This window comes from Gavia stellata, unplaced genomic scaffold (assembly GCF_030936135.1).
Source record: "Gavia stellata isolate bGavSte3 unplaced genomic scaffold, bGavSte3.hap2 HAP2_SCAFFOLD_87, whole genome shotgun sequence".
In the NCBI taxonomy this organism is placed as follows: domain Eukaryota; kingdom Metazoa; phylum Chordata; class Aves; order Gaviiformes; family Gaviidae; genus Gavia; species Gavia stellata.
The window spans coordinates 255,982-283,151 of record NW_026777117.1 but is presented as its reverse complement, the minus strand read 5'-3'; the positions used below and the strand labels follow the sequence as shown (position 1 = coordinate 283,151).

General features: G+C 50.6%; 1 pseudogene; it reads right to left on the bottom strand.

Annotated features, from left to right (window-relative positions):
- LOC132321696 (hydrocephalus-inducing protein homolog) overlaps positions 1-27,170 on the bottom strand; it is a 124,538-nt pseudogene that overhangs the window by 18,935 nt on the left and 78,433 nt on the right.

The following is a 27,170-nucleotide window of genomic DNA, read 5'->3' as shown; positions in this document are numbered from 1 at the left end:
CCTTGTCACCTGTCAAGGAGAAAGGCTTTTCACAGCCACAATCCAAGGTCTGCATGGTAAAAAGGAAACGTACTAGCTGAGGAGCACCAGTAATTCCTTTAGCAGGCATCCCAGGGAAGGATGCCCAGACCTCTCCAAAGGAGAACTTCCAACTACGATTCCCCTGTGCTGTGGTGATCCCTGGAAAACAACTTAAGAGGAGACACCTGACCAGCCCTCAGACACAGCGAGTCACCGTTTGACGGCACTGCAGCCTTACCTCAAGGCCCATTTCGGAAGCCTATTTTGATACACCAGAGGACCTCACAGGCTGTTTTCTCAATAAAGGCTGAACAGAAGTGCTGTGACATTATGAACTCCAAACCAAAGCACTTCCAAACCACCAAGGGGCCATCTGTTTGCAACGCAAACCTACTGAGTGCACAAAATCTCAGATGATGCTCACAGTAGCCAAGAGCAGAAGATGCTTAGAGGTGACCACAGTGATCAGCACATCCAGCCCCTGCAATCACGTGTTAGGGCAGCCACAGGCAGGCCACGTCTCTGGGCACTGCTGGCCAGGAGAACTCAGGCTCCAAAGCAGCAAGCAGGGGTACTAAGGAGGACAAAGCTATACAAACAAGCACTCAAAAAACGTCCCCATGTCCAGTGACTTAAGCTTATCTGTCAGAGACAGCTCCTTCAAGCCCACATGAAGTCTCCCCAGCACTGGTTACCTGTGTCACACAGGACCCGTCCATTGGCACGAAAGGTCACGGGGAACTGCCCGGTGTTGGTGATCTTCACAACATGCGTGTGGATGTTCCCGAGAATGATGTAGCCGAAGTCCAGGACATACTCGGGCAGCTCAGCTCTGAAAGGAGGAGTAAGGAGACCCCTTAAACCACAGCCTGGTTACGTTTCCAAGTGGATGGAAGATGCAAATAAAATGGATAGTTCTGTATTCACTGCTGTAAAAACTCAACTCTAGCCAGTGAAACCCAAGCCTGACCACCTGGTAATAAGTCTTTGGTAAGTCATGGGGAGTCTAGGTCCTAGGTTTTGTCAGCTACCAATGGGACCTTAACAAAAAATTAGGTTGCACTGCTCTGCAACCAGATCCGTCCCCAGAGGAGCACCGGTAAATGCAGTAATCAACACCTCCAAGATTCATGGGAAGGTCCTTTGAAGGGCAATCCCACTCAGGAAACCACCTAAACAATCTGTTTTGCAGAGCCTCCTGCTGAACTGGAGCCTACAGTGCCCGTCCCTCATCGTGAAGGAGCAAAAGGAAGGACCAAGTTACCTAGGTGAGCCCTGCAGTCCCACCAGCATCCAAGCCACCCGATTTAGGGCTTGTCAAGGGGTTGTCAACCTGTGCCGTTCCCTGCTCTTTTTGTTTAGTGTGAGCTGTTAGTTGGAAGAAAGACGCCAGCTTTGAGTTGCCTCTTTCAGAGCTGGTCAGCAGGGATGGTGTCTGGGCTGTCTGGATGGGCTTGATGATCTGCCCTGGACCCCCTTAGCTCTAAGAACAGAACCCATCATCTGTGGGGAGCTGAGCATCCCTAAAGCTCGGGGTGGCACTATAGAGGTGAGGACACTCAGCTGCTCACAGGGAACATGTAAATCCATCAGGATCAGACCCTTTCTGAAGTACCCAGCTATTCCCAGCTCTGCAGCCACAAAGAGCTCTCAGGAGCAGGGGTGTGCCGCCAGGTGTTACCCTCGGGGTGCCAGGAGATAGGGTACGGGAGTCCCCACTAACTTGAGAAGCCTCTGACGAGCACGCTGGTCAAAGACAGTGTCCTGCGGGGAACCAGAGGCAAGAGCTTTTTGCTGCTCCAGGGCGTGTTCCTCTACCAGCGTCTGCTCCATCTGCATCTGCAGCCAAATGTCAAGTCGAAGAAAGCAAAGACAGTGGCTGGTTAGCAAAGGTCCTTCCCAAGGGAGAGGCTTGTCTCTGAAAGAGGATCCCACCCTGCTCTTGTTGAAGGGGGTGATGGGGTCCTCCTGTCTCCCTGCTCAGTGTCTCTGACACCTCCCACTCTCCTAGCCAGGACCTTATCTGGGGGGAAATGAAATCCAGCATCTTTGCCTGTCCGGTCACTGTTATAAAAGCTGATCTGGCCAGACAAACGACAGACAAGCCAGGAACCTTCCAGCGCTCCAAGTATTTGCCTGCCCCCAGCCACTGCCAAAGCAGCTTGGACAAAAGCTCTCTCCAAAAGGGAACCACAAGGAAGCTGGTGCCTCCTGGAGACGAACACTGACAGCGCGGTCCCAGGGCACAGTCAGGCTGCTGCTATGAAGCTCTGTAAACCTGGCAGGGCTTGGGGTGTGAGCCACAAACACCCCAGCGATGACCTGCATCTCCATTCCCAAAGTACCATAAATTCAATCACATCAGCATGGTTTTCAGGATCTCCCCCTGGGGTAGTCTGGAAGCTGGTGCATCTACAGGAGGGACAACTACCAGAGGTGGGCAGCCCCCGGGGCAACGCTGAGCTGATGCGTGATCATGGCCAGATGCGGGCAGGGAGGTCCCAAGTGCCAGCAGGGCACCGGGAAGCCTGCTGCAGGGTGCAAGGGGCCTAAGTGACATGGCGGGAGGGTGGCACGTGACAAACGGGGCAGCAGCCATTCTCACCACGGTGTCCAAGTCGTCCGTGTGTGTCTAAACATACCGGGTTAATTGCTTGCGCTACATCCGTACTCACCGTGCTGGGCACAACCAGGGGCACGCCGGGCAGAGGGCTGTCGGCAGCGGCCGCGCTGGGGCTGAGCACCGCGTAGGTGAATCCCACCTTGCCGCTGTTCTGCAGGGTGACCTCTGCTTCGATGACTTTGTTAAACAGCTGAAGGGAAGACAGAGGAGCGGGAAGTTACAGACACAGGCCTGATGCTGGGAATCTCCTTCCTCTTTCATTGGCTTGAGAGGAAACGAACCCAACGCAGCAGCAAGGACTGCAGAGGACATACGGGCACTTGACTCTCCTGGGTTAACCCGGGGAACCCACAGCCACAGGGCACCTCTTAGCCCACCACAGGAACAGATATTTACGGCAGCACGCAGAGGTGCAATGACAACCATGTAAAGAGCAGTAACAAAGAAACCGAGGGATACAAGCCCTCTGCGCTTTAAGGTGTCATCGAACAGCTAGCTGAAACAAAGACAGAGGCATTTCAGAGGAAAAGGCACCTGCATACAAGTACTTGCAAGCAAAATACCAGCAAAAAGGGAGACAAACAGTGCAACACATGCAGGGCCAACAGCTGGAAATATCTATGGGGTTTTTAAATGAAAAGAAGTAAAGTGGGGATTCTTCTGGGAAACTCTCTCCAGCTACAGTGACAGGAAGCCCAAGTTAACTCCCTCCCTGGTTTATTTTGTTGATTAATCGAGAGCACTGAAAAAGAGCATCTCCTTGCACCTCAGGCTTTAGGAGTGGATCAGTGGCTGGATGTCTTGGGGCATGTCCCTCTGGAGATCACCACCGGGATCCTGCCTGCCCCAGGAATTCCCAACTTTGGGGGGGGATGGAGATGGCTTGGATGCAGGATGTATCGCTCAAAGGTTGTATTTCCAAGCCATACGGCTGACAAAGTAGCTGGGAAGGGGAGAGAGCCCTAGACCTAGGCGGGCAGCAACCCGCCGGTGATGGTTTCAAAGACCTCTGCCAAGAGAAGCGCACGGTACCTGCAGCCCGCAGTCGATCTCCGTAACATCTAGGAGATAGTCGATGAGCAAAGCCTCCCCACTCAGCGAAATCTTGTAAGTTGGGCCGCCCTCCACCTTGCACACCGCAGTGACGCTGGCAACGATGTTCGCGTGGCCAAAGAAGGTGAACGTAACCTGCTGGCTCTCGCCCGGCTGCAGCACACCGTACAGCGGCATGATGTCAAAAACCTGGAGGGAGGGGAGGAGAGATCAAGATGTCAAGCATCCAAATGGATGCAGGAGAAGAGCCATGGCTTGAAGCAAAGGACAGACATGACTGGAGGGGCCTGTTCCTCAAACACAGGCAAAATCATCCTAATCTCACCCTGCATCCATTACACTTTCTAGTGGAGAAACCATGGGAAAAATCTCCCATACTCACTAAGTAAAACATTAATTAATACACTACATCAAAGTAATTTGGGACGTCTCCTCACTCTCTCTCTGATTTGCATGCTGCTCTCTCTCAGGATGCTACAGCAAAATCTACTGCAAAATTTTCCTATCGACCACTTGGTTAGGAACAGCAGGATGAATAATGCCCTCCATAGGTGCCGCACAGGTAAAGTCCTTGGCCAACCCTACGACACGTCCTGCGTGGCCTCTCCAATGACCGGTTGCTTCAGCAGTGCTGTGCGATATGCTTGGAGGGGTGTGAGGCCACTCCATGAGCTGCACCAAGGGCCACCAGTGGGAGTGGGGGCTACATAAGCACGTCAGATTCCCACTTACCTCCTCCACTCCCAAGGTGAGGGGCTCTGCCTCCACGAACGGCATCAATTTCTTGACCATCACCAGGTTCTGAGTCTCCACAGCACCTTCCAGCTCCGCAGCAGAGGATGGTAGCAACTGGAAAACAAGCACCATGGGCTGCAGAAAGCAGCTGCCTGGTCTGGGTGAGACCACTCTGCTGCAGGATCCACCACCTCACCAAGCCAGCAGCAGCTGAGATGGGACCTGGGCACAAATCAAGCAGGGGTATGCCTGTGCCATCAGTTGAGCGTGGGTCCAAGCCCACCACAGATGAGACATGGGCTCCATCTGCACTTCCTACACGCAAGATTGCACGAGGAAGCTGCGTGCGCCCAGCACTGAGTCCTGGCAGAGACCTCAAGGGTATTTTGCACCCTCATGCCAGCCTGGCTCTGCTCACTCCCGCCCAAGGAACACACCAAGAACAGGAAAATAAGGACTTAGAAAGTGCTCAGCACAACTATCCCATTTTGGATGGTACTGAAGTTTCATCTCATGCACTCATCGGTGCTGGAGAGCTGAGGATCTCTGCTCGGGCGTTCTTCTCCAATGGCACCTTCCTGAAGAAGGCAGCTGAGATGGTTTTCTGTCTTGCAGCAGCTGAGAGCTGGTATTTAACCTCAAAGGCACCACCTCTCAAAAGGAACCTCTTCCCTGGGCTTCTGACCCCTATTTATAACAGAGGGCTTTGTGACTGCTCTTGAAGTTTAATACCCCCTCGCTCACTAACGCAAAGAAGTGCTTTGTGCTGTGGCCTTGACTTCAGCAGAATCTACAAGAGTATTTACAGGACATCCTTAGACCTAATCAGAGGCTACATCTCCCCAGCAGATAAAGCACTGGGGAGGGAAGAGTTTTCTCTCATTTCATTGCTCTTTCGGTTGTCTCCACGTTTTCAAGCTTAGCAAAGCTTTGCCAAGCGTATATTCCCAAAGATGCTAACCCGCATCTTTCCTAGGCCTGTGGTCTCCCACCTCCCCAGGGAGGTTATATGGAGCTTGCGTACAGTGACACAAGCAGAAGACGAAACTGCAGTCCAGAAGCATCCTTTGAATCCAGAAGAATCCTTTGAAGCAATTTTGGATCCTACTTAGCCTGGTCCACTTGTATTTCCCTGGTTTATTTGCGCGTACATGGCAACAAAGCAGGAAATAAAGATGATTTCATGCTTCTATCCAAAAACATTCAGCCACGCTATTCTTTACGTCTACAGGGCATCATTTCTCCTGATTCAGAAAAAATGTGCAGAGTTATAGCATTAAAACTGCTGATATTTGGATGTAAGCAGGTGCAAGCCCCCTCCTTAAACTTAATGTCAACGCTGGCACTTTCAGAATCTCTCGAGCTCTCTTACATCCTTTCTTTATTGCCCCAGGAGCAGCCTTCATCCTACACGATGCAGAACAAGGTGCCAGCTCCCACTAGAACCAAGGTCAAGCTCCAAAGCAGCGAGGTTCACCAGGAAGGTCAGCAGATCAAAGGCGTCTTTGTCTGCAAAGCCTTGTTTTATAAAAATCATCTCTATGGCCGTCACTGCAACACCAGCTCTTAGGGGAAGCCAGAAGCGTGAAAACAGGTGGCTCCAGCTCGGGTTGAGAAGGTGCTACATGGAGATCAGTACTTGGCATGGCTTGGTACAGAAAGGAAACTGGAAGCCTTCACATCATGATGCAGATAAAAGCCTCATTTAGTGTTGTAATAAAACGCAAACCAAAAAAATCCCAAACCCAATGGAAGTCAGGAGAATCTGAGTGGGCTTCTCCAAGGAAGAGAAGGTGTAGAAGAAAATCTACCTTTGCTTCCAGGGAGTCATCTGCAGCTGCTGGCTCTTGGGCAGGATCCCCCGCTGCTGCCAGGACTTCGGCCAGCTCCTCTGCACCCCCGACCCTGGAGTTGCTCTCTGCAGACGCTGAGCGCTCCGACAGGGCTCCCTCCTTCTTTGGTGGTGGGGGTTTGATGAAAAATTTAGGTGCTGGAGGGCTGAACCTGGAAGAGAACATAACTTTGGTCACGGACCTGCAGTGGGAAGGAGGAGAGCCTGCACCAGCGGCCCCTTGATAGGATGCGGCCCCTGGTGTGGCACTAGTGGGGTGAGCTCAGCGATGGGTCTCACCCAGCAGCTCCAAAACCAGGATGGAGCAGGACAACACTGGGGGCTGCCCAGGGATGATGCTGGTATAGCGGCTGTGCAGGCAACTAGCAACGGGCTGCAAGGAGAAATGGAAGAGGACAGAGGAGAATAGCTTATAGGGAGGTAAAAAGCGCAGCAGGAAAGGAAAAGGGACAGAAACTGTGCAAAAAATGTGAGACCGAGATACAAAGGGGCAGATCCGGACAGCGATGAGCCAGTACAGACCCAGCACTGCCCTCCTGAAAGCACCCACCGCCGTGGACCATCCTTCCTCACCCAGAGGGCCAAAGCAAGAACTACTACACTTCTACTACACCTTCATCCTGAATATTTCCCCTGATAATTACTCGCAACCGTAGATCAGTCCAAGCAAGCAATAATGGTGGTGGCTTTCTCAAAGCGTGATCAGGCAGGAGCAGGGGTGGAGCCCGCAGCCTGCTGTGCCCTGACCGGACAGAGCCCAGCACCACTCGGAGCACCCACAGAGCCCAGTGTGGGACACCCTCGCACGCGCACAGCAACATGGAAAGACACGTCGAACAATTCCTGGCAGAGACTCACAATTAAACAGCCCATTGATCCCTGATGAGCGCCAGAGCAGCAGCGATTAGTACTTTGGGAAAGAAAGCTTTGGTCGTTTTGAATCAATATACACCAAACGTGGATGACAAGATACAGCTCCCTGCCATGCCGCAGGTATTCCCCGGCTGCAGAACAAGGGCTCCAACAGCACCTCGCGCTAAAAGGGCAGTAGCTCTGCTGAAAGAAGGTTATAACCAACATGGCAGTTGCCAACGGCGTGGTTACCTCCCCGGCAGTTTCTAAACGCAAACCGGTTGAGGACCAATTTGGCAAATGATTCAGCAAAGCAGTTCAACGGCTCATTTTACAAATGGAGCTGAGATTATAGGTTGACCAACATCTCTCAGGAAAAGGTAAATGGTTTAACTTTTTCAAACGTTCCCAGGTGACTCAGATTACATTCCCTGCACAGTAACTCTGCTCCTGTTTCTAATGCCACACACTCGAACCATGCCCGCCTGTCACCGTGCCTATTTGCAAGTGTTCCCCATAGGCAAACAAGGCAGATTTTTTCACAGCAACCTGGGTGCTTGCACCTTGAATGCTGTGTTCAGTTTTGGGCCCCTCACTCCAAGAAGGACATTGAGGTGCTGGAGTGTGTCCAGAGAAGGGCGACGAAGCTGGTGAGGGGTCTGGAACACAAGTCTGATGAGGAGTGGCTGAGGGAGCTGGGGTTGTTCAGTCTGGAGAAGAGGAGGCTGAGGGGAGACCTCATCGCTCTCTACAACAACCTGAAAGGGGGTTGTGGGGAGGTGGTGTTGGTCTCTTCTCCCAAGTGACAAGTGATAGGACAAGAGGAAATGCCCTCAAGTTGCACCAGGGGAGGTTTAGGCTGGATATTAGGAACCATGTCTTTCCTGAGAGAGTGGTGAGGCACTGGAACAGGCTGCCCAGGGAGGTGGTGGAGTCACCGGCACTGGAGATGTTCAAGGAACATGTAGACGTGGCACTGTGGGACATGGTTTAGTGGGCATGGTGGGGTTGGGTTGATGGTTGGACCTGATGATCTTACACTCTTTTCCAACCTTAATGATTCTGTGATTCATTCCCAGCTGGGAATTTGGTGCCTCTAATGACATGCTCCCAAATAAATATTTGTCCTTAGCTTTGTAGCTTATTATTTTCATTTCTGGATGAGCGGCTCTGCTCTTCACAAGCCCCAAGAGGTCTCACCTGACTTGTCCTTCCTGCAACCACATGCAAGAACAAGGCTTGGCCCAGGCAAGCTTCCCCAAGCAGGGACCGATGAGCAGCGGTGCCGTCACCCCTCCCCAACCCTCCCTCCACCTGCTGCTGGGACCCCATGGGGGACCCCAAAGACAACCTCAGCACTGTCTGCGTGGAAGCACAAACTGGGACTGGAGGGGACAAAGGCATTCGCTTGCCCCTGCAGAGCATCACCCATCTCCAGGCCCAGCTGCATAACCTTCGCTCCTCTCAGCTGAGGCACCTTAATACATTTCAGGGTGGGCGACCAAACCAATCCACACCTCCAGCAGCCACTAAGTTGGGCATCTACATAACGATGAAATAAATTCAGCTCAGCTGTGACAACAGTGCCTCTGGGCAACACTACTTCTCCTGGGTGATAAAGGAGATGCCTGCAGCATAGGGGTACAAATATCCAGGGCCAGGAGTACTCGGAAGCCCTCCAGCTATGCACTGGTCCATGAACCAGTTCAGCACATGAGCCTGCCCATCATCACGGCGGCTGTCCCAAAACTGCTAGCTGCGATCCATCCTAGCGAGGAAATGAAACTGCGGCTCTTAGAGTGCTTGTGATAAATACTGCAGGTTAATAACAACTCCTGAGGAGAGAGAAACCCCTGAGATGGAAAATCCATAATCGTTTATTAAATTACCTTTAGTTTTATAGAATGGTTTGAGGCAACTTCACGGAACCACAGTGCCTAGACAACAACAATATTTTTCACTCTAAAGGAGAAACCCTCTGGGACCCAGTGCTGGGAGATGATGTGATTAGCAAGTCCTGCTGTGGAGAAGCACAGAGAACCACAAGGGACTTTTTCCAGTGGGGGAAAGTCAAAATGAATAACAAGAAGTGTAACGTGAAAAGGGAGGGAGCGAGGAACCCAAGGTGTCAACAGAAAGCTGCCTTATTTCTGATCTCTGAGACAAGAAATCATCTCGGCACTGAAGGAAAGACAGCTGTCTCAGAAAAGGAGGAGGAGGGGGAAGATAAGAAGCTCAGCATCAGCTCAGGCTTTAGGCAGCTCCTCCTCTTCCTCCCCAGCACCTTCTGGCCAAGGTTGCGAATGCAGGAAGGAAGGCAAGGAGCAGAGAGTAGCTCCTCCACCTGCAGAGAGGACCCATCCCAAACCAGAGGGGCCAAAGGGCTGTGGAATTGCCTCCACCAGCACAGTGGAGCTGAAGCAAGGAGCCTCCCGACATAAGCAGGTCAGCCTGGAGCTGGAGGGGCTGAAAGCAAGGTGTTAACCCCTCTGGGTCTGTCTCATCCAACCTGGCCACCCCTCAGACGAGACAAAATGCATCCAGGAATTAACAGTGGGCATTTAAGGGCAGCACGGGTAGATTGACGCCAGGGAAGAGAGTCCTTCCTGCTAGGGCCAGGACAAGCTTGTGCCACCCATCATCCCCAACCTCTGAGATGTTAGAAAAAAATAAATCTCACCCTGTCTCTTGGTTTCTGAGCCTGCTAGGGACACAGCTTCACACCGCTTCCCACACCCGCCTCCCAAAATAGAGGCGCTAGAAATCACACCGCTTCTGCAAACTCCATGTGAAGATTCATGTGGGACGATGTGACCCTGCCAACTCAGGCTGCGCGAGAGCCATCGACATCAGGAGCGTCACCCCGAACCTGCAGCGCTGCAAGGGGAGCACCCGAGCTCCCCGCAGCCCCTGTCAGCACCGAGGACACGGGCCAGAAGCCACCACCCCTTCATATTAAACAGTGCTGAGACTGCTTCCCTAGTGCATGGCACCCACATGTACCCTCACATCCTTGCCTGGCCTTCCAAGGACCACCCACTGGTGCACCCATCAGGCACAGCCATGGCAGGGGGTACAAACAAGCCTCTCAACAAAGCACGAGCTCTTTTCAGGTTATCACAGGGCAAGGCACCGCAGACCACATGCCTGTGAGGCATCTACACAGGCTTACAGACCCCTACAATGCACTTTCATTTCTCCCTGAGGCCATCAGATGCATACTAAAAAGGCACTTTGAACCAAGCCACAGACAGCTCAAGGGTGTTTGCAACTGAAAGCAAAATAATGGAACACCAGAGCAAACCGAAACGCTTCCCAGTGCACCATGTGGGAACACTGGGCTTGAGCTGGGCCACCTGGCCAGCAGCTGAGGAAGGTGGTGGGGATGGTTTGCCCTCATCAATAGCAAATATTAAACTACATTTTGTTCAAATGGCCCCGACAACTATTTCTTTGCTAGGATAAATTCCTCTGCTGAGCTAAGGCTTGTGTATTTCCTGAACCACCCATTGAAATTCAGACCAGGCAGTGGAGAGAGAGAGAAGAGAAGCAACATCACTGCAGTGAGATCCGACACCTCCAATTTCTGTCTCGCACCCGCTGGAAATGATTAAGCTGGATTCGGCGTTCATCTGAATGCAGCAAGCGGTCCTGGGGATGTCCCCCTGTGACCGAGTATTAATTAACTCAAAGTTAATAAGCAGTTTTAAGAGCCACTTACTTGAGTCAAAAAAAATGTCAGTTTTGAGAGATCAGGGAGAATTTTGATTTCTTCTTTGAAAATAGAAATTGTGTAGGAATGGACCCAGGGATGTTACTACTGAAAAGAAGTGAAGTATCTCACATTCCTGGGGCAGCAACCAAAACTCTCCAGCACCTTCCAAGTAGGAGCCACAGGATTTGATTTTGGGGTGCGCCGAGAGTCCTTGGCTCCTGCTGAAGCCCACTGACCTCAACTGTACCATCACTTTTGATGAGAAGAGTCAGAGGAGGAGCTGAGGCCCCTCAAGCTCCTTCTGACGTGGCTTCTACCTCTCTCAGAGTATTCCCACGGGATGTGCCAGGTCTGGTTTTGCAGGGTGCAGGCGCTCCTCAGCCACCTTGGTCCAGCCTAAGCTGAGTCAGGGCCAGCCACCACCACTGCAGGCACAGTGGATCTTGCTGGAGATCACCCTTAGGCAGCAGTACTTGCCTCTCTTGGCAAGTTATAGCCCTGGAAGAAGTCTCCACTGACTTCACCAGAGTTATTCTGACTTGCTCTCATTTTACAGATGGCAAAACACTACCCATTAAGTCCTCTCCTTCCTCATGCTTTGCACATCAGCCAGATGATTTAGAAGCATCAGGTGAGGCGGTAGGAAGCTCCGGCTTCTCGATCAGACAGAAAAATGCTTCTTAATGAGACTCCGGCCAAAGGTCCCTCTGAACAAATCAATAGCTCTAACGATAAAGACTATTTGTCGTCTTTGTTCAAAATTAAACGAGCCCCAACAGCTGTAATTTGGAGATGCTATTTAAAGTAATCAGCACCAATTACAATCTTACCAGCTACTTCAAAAATTGGCTCTGCAAACAGACAACTGTGTTGACCCCCGTAACTGATAGCAAAGGAGGAGACATGTGCTCCAGCTCTCTTTGTGGCAGGGATCTGGACATTCACCATTTTGAGATGTCTTCATAGGGTCAAGCCTGAGAGCTTGTCAAACCAAGAATGGTACGGCTGCAGTGGTTAAAAATATTAGGAAGCAGGGGGGAGCCAAAGAACTGGTTGAGAATAACCAGTTGAGAGCAGCAGGCTGGTTTGGGGAGCGTTAGGCAAGCAGAAGGCTCCCAGCCATGGGAAGAGAGAGATTCTTGATCTAGCCTCTCCTAGGGTAAATGCTGCAGGAGACCAAAGCTGGATCTCAACAAGTTTGTGAAAGGGATGAACAGGAGAGAGCCTGAGGTCACAGGGAGCAGGCTGGGTGGGCTTGGCAGGCCAGCTTCACCCTACAAGAAGTCAAAAAGAAGCTCAAGTCTGAGCTGAGGCATCCTGGGGGTTGAGGACCAGTGTGTCCCTGGACTTTTCTGCCCACCAGCTAGCATCACTGTCCCTCCAGGGTGCCAAGAGCAGAGCGTGGAAAAGGAGGGAGATGAAAAGATGGAGCACATCCTGAAGTCCTCACCTAGGGGAAAACATCCCTGCTCGTCTCGACCGCTTCTGCGGAACCCCAGAACGTGTCTCCACCGGCCCGCACTGATGTGGGCTGCCCGGCACGTCCCGGGCGGGCAGCAATGCCACAGCCCAGCACGCCCTCCCAATGGGACTCCACAGCAGGTCACCGCAGTGAAAAGCAGGAGAAGGTAAAGCAGCAACGATAACGAAGGCAGAATGAAAAACAAATCAAGAAAAGCTCCAGTTTAATATACTTCCTAGGGTCGCATCCCAAAATCAATCAGACACACACTGAAGTTCCACCCCGCTGAGTACGCTGGCACCGCCATCCATCCCCTGTCCAGAAGGAACAGGGCTTGTCACACCAGCAGAAATCACAGATTTAAGGCTGAGCGTGGCTTTCACCCTGATTTATAGGGTTGGTGTAAAAGGCTAGTTATCATGGCTGCTGAGTTATTAATTAAAGGTCACTCACACAGTACAGCAGAATTACCCCCGCTTTACCCAGAGCAAGGCAGATGTACTGCTGGGAAACATGCTCACAGTCCAACGGCCCCACTGAGCTCCTGGGGACGGGGTGAGGGACGACCAGACAGGGCTGGCTTGGTCCAGGTGACACCAGGGACAGCTGAGGACAAGTGTGGGGTGACGGAAGCAAGCGGGTGAGGGAGAGGGGACAGTTACCACCAAAGACGAAGCAAGCAAAGCAAGCTCACAGTTGGAAAGGTTTCCTGCAGAGGAGAAAGATGACTCTTCCGAGGGCAGAGCGGCTGAAAAGGCGGCATTAACTGAGTCAGGCGCTCTCGAAAATGCATGGCATGCCAGCTGGCCCAGAAGGACCCTTGGGGTGCCCGACCCCCCAGGGACCTCTGCCTCCCTCCACTACACAAAGCAGACGGTGGGGAATAAATCAATCCTTCTCGCTCCAGCCCACCCCACTAACTCTGCGGTGGGCATCTCACTGGGCTGCCCTGCTCTTCGCGGAGCCCCCTGAAATCTTCCTGTGAGCTGAAGTCCTCCCCAAGCTGCTCTGCTGTAGAGAGCTAAAGGGTTCCCCTCTCTTCGCCCCTGCCTGCCTCCCTCTCCGAGTCAGGAAATGTAGATTTATGGCGATACCTCCTCAACATCCCAAAGTCCTCACCAGGGCTGTTTGAACACAGGGGCCATACTCTCGTAACCCAATTGCTACTTGTTTGTTGAGTGGGCAAAGACAATCCATCTGCTTCTGCGAGCAGCACGGCAATCTGTCAGAGTTCACGGATCATCTGGACAATGTTCTTAGTCAAATGGTTTAGTTTTAGATAGTCCTGCGAGGAGCAGGGAGTTGAACTCAATAAACCTTATAGGTCCCTTCCAACTTGAGATATTCTATGATTCTATGAACCAACGCTCCTGTGCAGCTACAAGGGCAGTAGGAATGGCAGTTCTTCACACCGCGGCTATTTTCAGGGATGAAGAGACGGGCCAGCTGATGACAGATGATTTTTTTTTTTTAACAGGGTCATTTAACAGAGTCTATGGCAGCACAGAGTTGTCCCTCACCTAGAGCACATGGAGCTGGTGGCTGTGGCCAAAGAAACCATTGGGGACCAAAATGCTGGCTTTGGCCACCTGACTTTTAGAGGAACAGCAAGCATTACTTCTGCTCCACGCTGGGACAATCTCCGGCCTCCTCAGTGATAGAAGAGAAAAACAGAGCACCGGCACATGCCGGACAGATCCCACACTTTCTGAAAGAGAAATGCGTGATGATGTCTTGGGAAATGATCTCCCTCACTGGTACTCTCCTCGTCTGCCTTAAAACCAGCCAGTAAGCACCAAGGGATCTGAAACCCACCCAAAACCCATGCTGTCCACCCACCATCCCGGTATCAGCCTCTCGACAGGAAAGAGAGAAGGAAGAGCATTAGCTTCACTGTCCAGCCTCACACAGGACAAAATCCCTGTTCTCTGGAAGGGTTTTTGCTGCAAATCCCTGTCTCGGCAGCAGCCAGCTCCGGGCTGAAGAAGGGACGGCCAGGGAGCTGAGATTTCCATCACCTGTGTTCTAGGAAGCGCTTTGGACTAGAAGGAATCAGCACAAAAATCCCCAGTGCAGATTTATACCCGAAAATATGTGAAGATTTGACACGTGGATTCAAATCTGGCCTGAGCTCCTAATCCTAACAGTTTAAAGATTTCTCAGCTCCCCTGTAAAGACAGGGATGTACCAAAGAGCACAGCAATACTAGAAACGACACTCTTGGGCAGAGCGATGCCAGCGGGTTCAGATGGATTTTCCCTTAAGGAACACTGTTTGATGCACAGCTTGCATGATGTAGGAAAAGTGTGATGGGTGAGAAACAGCTGGAAAGATTAAGAGAAATGAGGTCTGGAAAATTATGTCACCTTACTCATCATCATCAGATGCAGTGACAGCAGCTCAGCAAATAAACAGGCGCAAATAGCCTATCCTGCCACCCAGGATTCGGTTCCCGAATTGATGCTCTCGCTCTGCCTCAGCCAGGCTATCACAGCAAGCTGTTCCCACAAACCAAACAAAAAAAATCCCCCCCAAATTAACATTTTGTTGCATAAACAGTAAAGCTCTGCAGAGATGGGGTCTTGAGCAGCAGCCCAGCGGCAATTAAAGCATGAGCCATCCAGGCAGCACAGGCATAATGGCATTTATAGGGAGAGGGACGTCGTTTGTAGTGCAAACGTACCTCGGGTTCCCACTGCATGTCTTGGGTAATGAAGACATTCAGAAAGCAAAGAGAGAAGTCGGCTGCTCCCCAGGTTCCCTAGCTGAACATCGCTGGCAGAGCAAGAAGTCACCTTCCAGCCAGCGTTTGCTGACCAGCTGTAAGACCAGAAGGTAACCCCCGTCCAACCGCAGCCCACTCAGGGCACGGATGGCACATGGATATCTCCCACGCTTCGTCCTAATGGCACAGGACAAAGTCAGGGAGAGAGTCAGCTGCCTGACAGCACCTTGGCGGAGACATGCAGCGCTTTCCACCCAAGCAATAGTTTCTCCTTCACCTCCCCTGCCCTCAATCCACTCCTCCAACACCCTGGGGCTGCTCCCCGGTCTGCCTGGCCAAATGAAAGCTCTCGGGATCTGTCACCCTCATGCAAAGGAGGAGGCTGAGCCTCAGAAAACCCAAGTGTAACAGTTGAAGTGATTCCCAAGCAGCCGTTCTGGGCTCCAACCTCCATTGCGATGGCCCAGGTAAAAGTCCTCCAGGTGCTCAACAGTGAAACCATTGGGCAGAAGCCCCGGGGCAGCAGAAGCTGTCACAAACCTGCAGCTTCCCAGCAAATGAGCTGGGGAAAAAGCAGTGTCGTGCTGGAAGGCGCAAAGGTGGAGGGTACATGGTGAGGGTCACTATGCTGAAGGTGAAGGTAGAGAAGAAAGAAGTTTACAGACATGTTGCAAATAGGAAATCATCACACTCCAACCTTCGTTCTGATAAAGCATCACTGTACCACGCCGAGTAGATGGGTTTATGTCTCTAATACAGACTTGGCAACAACATATGCTCACTCACTCCTGGCTCCAAACCCCTCCTTGGCACTCACTGTATTTACTTTTCATCCTTTCTGGAGGGGAACAGGTCACAAATTTCCCCAAGTCTCCCTTGCTTCAGCTCCCTGGTGCCTCTGTCCATAAGTACAGAGCCTCTCCATAAGCCGTTCACGGCAGCTGGACTGCCACCCCAGAAGTGAAGCCTTCCCGGCACCCAGCCCTTGCTCCAAGAGACTCCGTCTCCAAGAAATAAGGGGCCACTTCTCTGTTACACCGAGCAAACTGTTTCTCAGCTGCTGCCAAACCACACACGGCTAAAGGACACCTTCAGCAGCACATTTCCATCACGACTCAGTCCTCCTTTTCTAGGTTACCCATGGGATTTAAGCAGGAGAAATAGCACCCATGGGACTACCAAAGCCCAAAACGTCCTGCCCCGAGGAGCTGATTGCACTGGGGGGTGAGAAGGGGGTATGCTCTACTGTCACCCATCCCAGACTCCCCAGCATCAGGGGCACAGTGGACGTGTGCATGTCTGATGTATATTCTCACTGCTGATGTTGCTATCTCTCCCCTCCGGTGGCTGACAGAGCACTGCTGTCAGGTTTTTGCCTTGCACTGTTTTTCACCGTCTACGTTTTCCATTTCTTCCTTGCTATAAAAACAACAAAGCAAAAAACTCATCAAATACAACACAGAAGTGATTTGGGGGTTTATTTGTCAGTACCAAGGCTGAGATCTGGCTCGCAGGGTCCCTGCAGTGCAACCTGCCAGGGGACATGGAAGGAGAGAGGGCAGAGGCATGAGGAATTAGTAACGCTACAGGAAGATCCACTTGGGAGGAGAAAGGCTGCTGGTTTGTTCAAAACAAATTGCCCAAGAAAATCCTGGATGGAAAGGGAAGAGTCATTTTCTAGATGTTTAGGCCAACAAACTCTTTCCCCAAAGAATCTACTGGCAATTCATTACACTGGCTTTGTAGCCAAGACTCTCCCACTCTCCAGAGATGTCGGATCAATGCACAGAGGGGGCTTGACATGTGCCATGGAAGTGCAGAGCTCCTGCTGATCCATCGTGGCACACGGACCGCACGGCGTTTGTTAGCTCTATCCCAGGGAGGGAACATGGCTCGCATGAAGGGGACAAAGAGGTGATGCAGGAACAGCAACGCTCAAAGTAAATGACAAGACATGGACCCTTAATGAAGGATGAAAACTCTAGAGAACAGCTAAGTTTGGGGATGAGCCTTTGTCACAGGTCTCTAAGAAAATCCTTGTATATCCTTTGCATTTAATGTCTTCCTTTTGATGGGAATCCCAAACAAAGCTGAGAAGCTGGGTACTGCCCTTAGAAAGGGGGACAAATCAGTCTTTCAAGAAACCTTTAAGGTAAGAAAGGTGATGAAATGTTTGAATTTGACTCTAGATCTACTACCTCCTCCTGGGCGATTCTGGAGATCCACTCCAGCGCTGCAGAAAACATCTTGGTGCAAAGGCTTAACTCAGCTTTGAGCTATCAAAGGTCCAAGGGGTGAGGAGAGCCTATTCTCAGTCTGCCTCTAACCACATAGGTCTAGAAGAAGAGTAACCATGAGAGATTTACAGCTCAGCAGCATCAGAGAAGGGGCATGGTTTGGCATGAGTTGGGCATGTCCAACCACACAGCAACAGTTGGACTGTGTTGCTCATATGATTGCTCTGCTCAAAGTAGCAGCAGTGACTAAAGAGTAAGGAGAAAAAAATGGGTTGAACAATTAGAAGAGAGGAAAAAAAATAAAAAAAGAGATCTAAGCACACAGCATCTTGTCCAGGCAGAGAAACAACACTTTTCTCTCCTGGCCAAAATAAATGTGTGTGTCTGATTGATGCTGGGAGTCTCTGATGATCGGCTCCAGCAAGGTTAGATGTATGGACAGTTAAATTCTATTGATCTCACCTTCCTTTCCTGAGACCTCATGTTTGATTCCCTCAATGTCAGACTGAGTTAGTTTGATCTGATAATTTAGAATACCAACAGTGCTTAATGTGGACCAGAAATAATATCTGACATGTTGCCCTTCTGCAGGGCTCTTAATGAGCAATTTGAGGTGTTAATAGCTTGGAGACCGTCTTCATTTCCAGCTCTGCCACAGAGGATCACATGGTGTCTGCTGAGGGACCTGGAGAGAGTACATTACTGCTTAATTAATATGCAGAGCAGAGAAGGGAGCTGTCGTAACGTCCACAGCGCTAACGAGCCAGCAAAGGGGCTATGCCAAACCCTGTGGAGCAGAGGCTTCTATCCTGCCAGATGCTCAGGACCCTCAACTGCTACCGACTCAGCAGAGTCGGGTGACTCCGCATCCACTGGAAGAATGAGCACCTGCAGGCTCAGGTCCAGCAAAGCCAATGTAGGTGGAGACGGCGTAATTAAAAGCTGAGAACTGATTCAGCATTCGCATTTTCAAAAACCTAAATTGGTTCTAAAAAAAAATAAGAGTCAAGATAAACAGGCAACTGGCCAACAAGTGGCCCCAGAGGAAATTAATTCCACACAGGCTTCGCTGTAATGTGTTTGTTTCTCTTATTATAAAATATATGCATTGTTCTATCATCAAAATTAGATTTTCCCTTTAGCTGGTAATTAAACCCTAATCTAATTTACCAGGAGATGACAGGGGCCTCCAAGCAGAGCTTACAGCCCTGCTCCTCTTCCCCTGCCCGCCTCCCTCCACCTGCTTTTGCAGACTTTCCTCTGCATTTTAGGGTCTGTTCTTGAAGGCGCTGTGCATCAAGAAGGGCCACACTAAAGACTTGTTGTTACTTGGCAAGAGCCAGCTGTGGATGGGCCACCCCAATGCCCAGGTCTTCTCCCCCAAGCCCTCCTCATAGCCATAGCTAATTTCCATTTCCCAATAGGTCGTCTCCTCTGAGCCAGACCCCAATGCCCTGAACAAAACTGTTTATTGATGATCTCCGGTATTTGTAACAGCAGCACTTCAATGCACAATGGTTATTTTTCCTCGGTTTCCTAGGGCATTATGGAAAAACCATTTGTGACTGTAATTAAAACTGCCCAGACTAGACTTTTGTACTATGTAGAGAGGCCACAGCAGGAGGAACTCCTAGAAATGTGTTTATAGATGTGCTCCGGCATGACTACAAGATTGGCTTGGAAACCACAGACCAACGCTGGGTGGCCCTGCTCCCAGGGGATGTTCAGACAAGTCCTCCCCCCAACACCTACAGCTGTACCCGAGGCTGCAGCAGAACCTGCCATTTCGCTGTAAAACACTAAAGAGCTGTTTGGCGAATGTGACATGCAGTTGAGCAGATGAAAACTCACTTCACCAAGGAGGTGTTTGCCTCAGGCCACAAAGGTCTGAGAAAGCAGCTTTCCACAGCAGCTTTCCTTCCCAGGGGAACCAGTACGGAGGCTACGGCATAGCAGCAGCAAGAGACTGGGGCAACAGCACATCGTTCTGGTGGCAGTGCCTGTGTAGGTTCTTTGCATGACATGACGACAAGTAGGGTTGGCAGGGAAGGAAGAGAACTCCCGTTATAGATCTGCTTCTCCAAGTGCCTAAGCATGGCTCTGTAGCTCCAGACACCAAGCAGGATTCTAGGCTACGGGCTATGCGAAAAGTGTTGGCCATGTCTTACAGTCCCAGCTTGGCTGGAGAACGATGCCTCTTTCCCAGCATCAAACTGGTGGAGATCACCTATTCCCTACGCATCTAGCCTGACCACACCTGGTAGGTGTTCTTTCCACAAGGGAAAGTTGAAGGCAATTTGTCGGATCCCAGGCAAACAGCTTGGTCTTTGCAAAGTACAAACAGGACACCAGGAAGAAGAGCTTCAAGGAGAGGGCATTGGTGCACGTACCTCATCTGGTTCACATGGCTGTCCACCAGGAATGACCAGTGGTACTGGACAAGCAGCGGGCTGCAGTTAGTCATCTCGACATCTTGGACAGCTTCAGTGTCGTTCAAGATACAGCCGAAGTCCAGGGCTGTGGTCTGGATGTGGAGATTCGGGAAGTAGACCTCTCCCCGAACGGTGACCTGGTCCTCATGAGGGTGCTCAAGAAAGCGTATTTTCAGAGCCTTCTCTGCTACCCAGGTGTTCAAACGCTCTTCAAAAGCAGGGTTAAATCTGATGGAGAGGTGAAGCTCCTCATCTACCTCCAGCTTCATGGACTGCAAGGAGATGAAGAGTATTAATCACCAGTGTGATGAAGTCCCAAGGTCTGACGGCATGAAACGTGTAAATATTCAACATGTGACCCCAACGTGGCCTTCTCAGTTCATCCTTCCTTTTCTTTACAGCGTGCAGCTGCCCGCAAGCACCACACCACTCTTGTCTGAGACTATCTCAGGCTCATGCCTCTGTGCTCTGCATCAGTACAAGAGGGAAGTAAATATTGTTCTCCTGAATTCTGGACCCACAGAAGCTATACGCTAAATACATAACCAAACCAGCATGGCAAGCCAGGGCCTTTTGCCCTGACTCTACAGGAACTCCTTTATCCTCACAGCACAAGCGCAACGGCATTGCAGCCTCACCTTTGCAAGTGCTAGTCACTGGCACGGCACAGAAACGGTGGCCGTGCCTACCACAACACGTTTAGCAGAGTCCATACCCAACACCTTCCACCAACAACGGGGCAGGTGCCAGGGAGCGGCTGGAGGAGCATCCTCAGCCTTCTGGAAAGCAGGGCTGCCCTTGAAGGGAGCAAGCTGCTTCTTGAGGTTATCTGGATGGCTGCTGGAGAGCTAGGATGGATTCCAGGAGACACCTTTACTACATGGCGTGCCCAGACCTGGTTGCACGCTCCCCTCTCCTCATGGCTTACAGCCAGGACGTATTTCCCCAATTCAGATGATATTTTGGTTCCTTCAGCAACTTGTTTTGAATCTAATTTAGTTCGGGCCAGTCTACTGCTGATTCTAAAGAATAAACCTCTCTACCAGAGGACCTCCCAACAGAAATGCACCACCACACTCCTCCCTCTTCAAACCCCACCAGCACGAAGGTCCACGGCTGCTCACCTGAACATCTGCGGGGAGGGCTGCCGGTCGGCATCGCAGATCATGAAGGGTTGCTTTAGGGCCAGGACAACGCTGAGTGGCAGGGAGGAGTTGTTTTTTAAAGAAAGAGGCTTGTGCTGAAGAGTAAGGACATCACTGGGTTGCTACAGAAACAAGGAGACAAGGAAAAAAAACAACCTGAAGCGACCACGGATGTCCTTTCCTTTCTGATGCGTTTCAAGTTTTTCAACCCCAGAAGAGCATACACCTCTATTTACTATTTTTATTCACTTCTACTCTTCTAGAAAGGTTTCCTTGAAGTAGATCAGATGCTTTTCATGTTTAGAAACTACAGCATCCCCTGGGGGACAGGGAAAGTCTCACGTACAGATGGGGGGATAGGACCCCGAGAGGAGGCAGCTGCTTGAACAAGATCAAAAGAGAAAGTGAACCCAGTTCGTTTGTCTCCAGTTTTGTACCCTCTCTTGGGCGGAATGGCACAAGACTTTTCACGCACATACGGTAATTTCTTATAAGCCTATCGGTTCTGGTAGCCTCATAAAAGCAGTGATGCTAGTCAAAGGAGAAAAGCAAGCAGGATTTAGCCCTTAGTGGAGAGCCTGCAGTAGCCTACAGTTAGCTTTGAACATTTCCATGCACACACAGCCAGCGAGAAACCTCGACAGTTCGTTTGCAACGTGTCTCCTGCCGCCCCTGCTACAGTGACAAGGTGTCTGTAGCCTCAAAGCTCAAGCTCAGCCTAAGCTATTTCTTCCTGTTTACGCATTGCTCTGGGCTTCCTGCATGGTTTATATAAACTAGACAGTGTTTGGGAAACTAGTTCTGGGTGTATTGATATCAAACAGCTGCAGCGTCGTAACGCTCGATAAATCGGAGCGCGTGGCATCAAGCAGACCACAGGCAGACATCAGGGAGAGCTGAAAAGCTTCTAATTAAATCTGAACTGCCTGCTCACAGGATTTTGTGCTTCTCTGGAAGCCTGGGAACCAGAGGAGAGACCTGAAAACACAGAAACTAAATAATGAAATATCTTCTCTTTTTCAGACTCCTCGCGGGAGAGGGAAAGATGATGCAGGAGTCAGGATCCAGAGACTAAAGGGCACCTGCTTTGTATTGGTGTTATCACCATTGCGGCTGAAGGACGTCTGTGGGTCCTTTGAAGAAAGTGAGGCTTGGGGAAATGCAAAGAGCTAGCATCCATACCAAGAGCATAGAAGGCAAAGAGAGACAAGAGATGACAGTTTTCCCTCATCAGCCTGAGGAGTTGACAGCTAAATCAGTTTTTCTCAGCTTCCCTACAGGATCAGTGTTCAGACTTCACTGTGCCTTGGAGGATCCTTAAAAACCTCCCGTTATTCTGAGTACAGAAACTGGTGTGTCTCTAGAAGTGGCCACGATCCCCCTCGGCGGAGCAGCTGTAATCTCAGTTTTACTTCGGTGAAGTTAAGAAACAGTCCCATCCCTAAAAATGTCCTCACTTATTTTACAAAGCGCCTCAGGAGGTGTGAGGAGTGGGTTTAGCATCGCTCAGCTGCAGCCCCAGCACACGAGGTGGCTGAGCAAAGCCCACACTGTTCTCGGGGGTCCCACACATCTCACCCTCCACCCTTGGCTCAGCAACTCAATTCTGTCTCCACATCAAAAAAGGCAGAATAGAGCTGGTGAGACTGTCCCCCAGCCCAGAGGAGCAAAATAATGATTTCGGTGTTAATGGCAAAAGCTTGGTCCTGCTCAAATCAATAGCAAAAGCCCCGAGGACTTGGAGAAGATATTTAACTTCCTCCTTTGAACACAAGTGCACACACCCCACGGGCTCTCAGTCATCAGCCAAGCTATTCAATGCCAGAATGCAATCCAAAGACTTACCTTCTCCACCCGGAAAGTGACTTCTCTGGAGGATAGTTGCACAACAGGAACAACAAACTCACAGGTGACGTCCACTTGCATGATCTGTGCCTTCCCTGCCTTGTTCCCCACCATGGCATGACACAGCAGCCGCTCCTTCACCACCTGCATGCAAGAGTCACACGTCATTCAGCGGGTGCTAGCAGGGCGTCCAGAAAACACCCTGCAGTTGCTAGCCACCCGACCGTGGACATAAAGGATTTTAATAGCCTGGATAAAAACCATGCCATGGGATCTTGGCCATCAGCAGCTATTACTGCCATAAAGTTACAGTCACTCATCTCCTCAACAGCCCCCTCTCTTCCTATGCTGCATCCTATTTATTCTGCACTCAAATGTCCATACCACTACACCCCAACACCCGCAAAAGGCACTTGAGTCATGTGCTGTCTACAATTGTAATAATCCCTGCCCCAAATAATGATTTGATGTGCCCCATCGCTAAGCGTAATGCTTACGGAAGGCTGTAGGAATGGATTAAAAAATATGTAACTATATTAAGGGAAACAAGTGGTAGAAAGGCAAATGCCAGCAAACCCTCCCTTGGAAGCTTAGTGGAAAGGATCCATGGGAAAAACCCAACTAGCCAGCCTGCCTTCAGGTAAAGAGGGGATCACTCATTCCTAGGATGTACTGTGCCCTCCTAAAGCTGGTTTTAAAAGCAATCTCCCCAGAAAAGAGATGTCTTGCACTTCACACGAAAACCCTCTGCTGAAGCGGGATGCTCTTGCATTCAAGACTTTTTCCTGATTTCTCATGGTTTCACTTTCCCAAATTCCTCCCATCATTTCTCACTCTTCCCTCTGGTACAACACCACAACCCAACTCCTCGTTGGAGCCTACAGTCTCCAAAATCATCTGTGTTGCACAGGCAGTGCAGGCAGTTGGGCTTCTGGCCAACCTGAAGAGAATTAAGTTCTCCAGACCCAAGTAAGGTGGAAAGCCCACTCCCAGGGTCTGGGCTTTGACTGCACGAACCAGGCAGCCACAGCTGAGCTCACAGATCCCCTTTTGCCTTTCCAGGCCAGACACCCTCACCAGTGCCCTGATCACTTTGTTTCCTTTCCAGTACCTTTTTCCCTCTTCAGCAAAACCTTTGGGCTCAGAACTGCACAGGAACAGTCCCACCACAGTCAGCTGAGTGAGTAATCAAGTCTTCCTCAAGCTGCTACTGAGACAACCCTTTAAAAGACCTTTCAAAGCACTGCTATCAGCAGGAGCTTAATGGGGATTTATTCCATATTTGCTTAAACATCTGGAGCCAGCGAATGCACACCAGGGTTAGCTGGCAGTTTCTCTGCAGAGTTTGATTTCCCCTGGAAAGAAGGGTCCAGGGAGAACACCCAGTGACCCTGCTGAAATCCCCCCTCTCAGCTGCCATCCAAGGGTGCTGCAAGACCTGGCTGCCCTTGGGACACCACGGCTGGCTGAGAGACTGGGGTGAGCTGTTATTGAAATATTGACAAAAGTCAAGCTGTCAATTATAATGATCCCTGGGAACAGGCTCCCCTGTGGAGAATGATCATCAGAGCTGACACACTGTGTTCATTTTTTCTCCTCCAGGACTCAGTGCTAGACAAGCCCTCGGCTTATGTTTGTCTACAGAGGAAAAATGATGCTGCTTCCAGACACTCCCTCCCCTCACAGGTGGTTTGTTTTACTCACTGCTTCCCCCAGATACATTACCTTGCATTTTTTAATCTACTTTCTGCATGTGTTCATAGTCCAAGGGTAACTTATTTTCCCTGCCCTTCCTTTCTGCCTCAGCACACAACACCTTGTAACCTGCCGTTTGCCCCTGAAGTAGCAATACTTCCTTCAGCCCCCATTTTGGTGTCAGCAAGTTGGGTTTATGGTAGCTATAGAAACACGAAAAAAAACCTTAGCAACTGATGGTGGCCAGCAAGAAAACCAACTGGTGCTGCCATGGTAACTTGTGGCATTAAATCAGTTTCTGGAAAGCTCTTGCTCATTTTCGCAAGCAAATGTCAAGGGGCTGCAAAAGAAGTCCCAGTGGATGTAATCTGATGGGAAAAGCTCAGCCCTCGTGGGGGACCTCACCTGAGGAGTGCTGGAGAAGCCTTCCAGCGTCATCTTCACTGTCTTGCCTGGCATCAGCTCCATCCTCAGCGGCCGAAGCCTGAACACAGGGCAGGCGGGTTTGGGGCTCTGGGAGGCATCTTTGCCCTTGATGTTACTGATGGCCGGGAGACAATGACGCAGGCGAAAGGGAGCGAAACCTTCCGTCGTCCAATAGACCTGATGGGTGCGTCGTCCTTTATTGGTCAACTTGAAGTGGTAACTGCAGGGATCCAGGCTAGAAGAGAAGCAGAGATGGAAAATGTCATGGGAGCTGCTATTTCCCAGCGATCACCCAGCTTCAGCACCCTGATGGCGTTATCTGACTGCACACTCAGCCATAAAGGCACCTCCGAAAAGGCTGACCTAGCTCAAAGCTACAGCAAGAGACAGACCTTGGTTGCCCCTAAGCTTATCACCATCCAGCAGCTGGTCTGGTTGTGCACAGCAAGGAAAAGCTTCATGAAGAACATAGTGGTGGGTTGACCTCGGCTGGACTCCAGGTGCCCACCAAGCCACTCTATCACTCCCCTCCTCAGCAGGACAGGGCGGGTAGAAAATCAGATGGAAAAAACCTCATGGGTCAAGATAAAGGCAGTTTAATACAGCAAAAGCAAAGGCTGTGTGCGGAAGCTAAGGAAAATAAAAGATTTATTCTCTACTTCCCATCAGCAGGTGATGTCCAGGCACTTCCCAAGAAGCAGAGCTTCAGTATGCTTAGCAGTTGCTCCACAAGACAAATGTTGTAATAACAAATGCCCCCCCTTCCTCCTCCTTTCTCTTAGCTTTTATTGCTGAGCAGGCGTCGTATGGGATGGAACATCCCTTCGGTCAGTCTGGGTCAGCTGTCCTGGCTGTGTCCCCTCCCAAAACCTTGCCCACTCCCAGCCCACCGGTGAGAGGGGAGTGTCGGAAAGACAGCCCGGATGCTGTGCGAGCACTGCTCAGCAGTACCCAAACCACTGATGCCTTATCGACACCTTCCAGCTACCAGTACAAAGCACAGCACTATGAGGGCTGCTGTGGGGAAAAGGAACTCCATCTCAGCCAGACCCAATACAAACATCATCTCAGTTGCTGCAGACAGAGCATCACCAGCCTTTGGGGCTTAATAGTCCGAGTATTTTTCCAAGGTGCAGGTCTCGCTGCATCAGACGCTAAGCGGGCCTGGCTGCAAGTAGAGGGAGGAACAGCTTCGCTGCCATTTCACCTTCCCCTTGGAAGCTGCTGCCTCAGATGGCTTCCTCCGAAGATGCTACTGGGGAGGCTGCAGGGTATATAGACTCATCTGGTGATCCGGGCACCACTTGCCTCGCTGGTGGGATCTCATCCCTTAGAGAGCAGCCAACCCTCATCGCTCCCAACATACCACCCTTTGCCTGAACAGTGCAGCTGGTTTTGTGTTTTAGGAAGATAAATGCACGGTGAGAACATGGGATCAACAGAAGTTGAAGGGGAAATAAAGCAGCACCATTAATTTAGTCAAGGAGTGGCTAACAAGCTACCTCCACGGTTTTCTGCTGTTGCAAGATGATACTCCACAGTGAGTGAAAAAGCAAGCCATGTTACTGCAAAGGGAAATATGTTTATACTCGTAATGCAGCGTTTTCCAGCCGGAGGCTTCGGGGACCTGCTGTTTTCCTCCATATCTTTATTTGATAAAGTGAGGAAATAAATGTATTATAACTAAGGGCAATTCAGTGACAATTTAGCAACTGGTGTCCATTTTGGTGGCTTTTGAGGGTATCTAACATTTTTCAACTGGCCATAAAATGCTTCTAAAGGAATTCTTGTGGCTTCAGTGAAATGGAGCCAGGACCTTGAGCACAGGAGGAGAACTAGCCTGAAGGACTACAGTAAAACTCCTCCTGGCTGAGCCCATGGCAGAAGCAGCTGATGAGAGATATCCTACCTGAAGCGGGGTCCCAAGTTGAGCTCCGGACCAAAAGGTTTGTCAGTGACAGTCATGGTGCCGATGCCGACAGCCTGGACGGGGATGACATAAGAACGACTGTTCTCTATGAACAGGTTCACCTCATCCTTGAATTTCTCTGTGTCATCCAAGTTTGCTATGACAGTCACAGACACTTCGCTCTCAGGGGGGATCACTCCTCTACAGGGTTCAATCCTCCAGCGTGAGCGTTTGCCAGCCTGCAAGACAAGCCAAACACTAATGAGGATGGAAACCATGGACCCTCGTCTCTTGTGGGGTGCAGGAAAAGGAAGGACTAAAGATGTGAGGGTAAAAAACATAAAGGCTTTTCATTTCCCTAAATCTAAGCTACGGTGTCTGGGAAGAACAACTATGCAGGAGCTTACACAACCTGTAATTTACCCTTCTTTAACAGACTCACT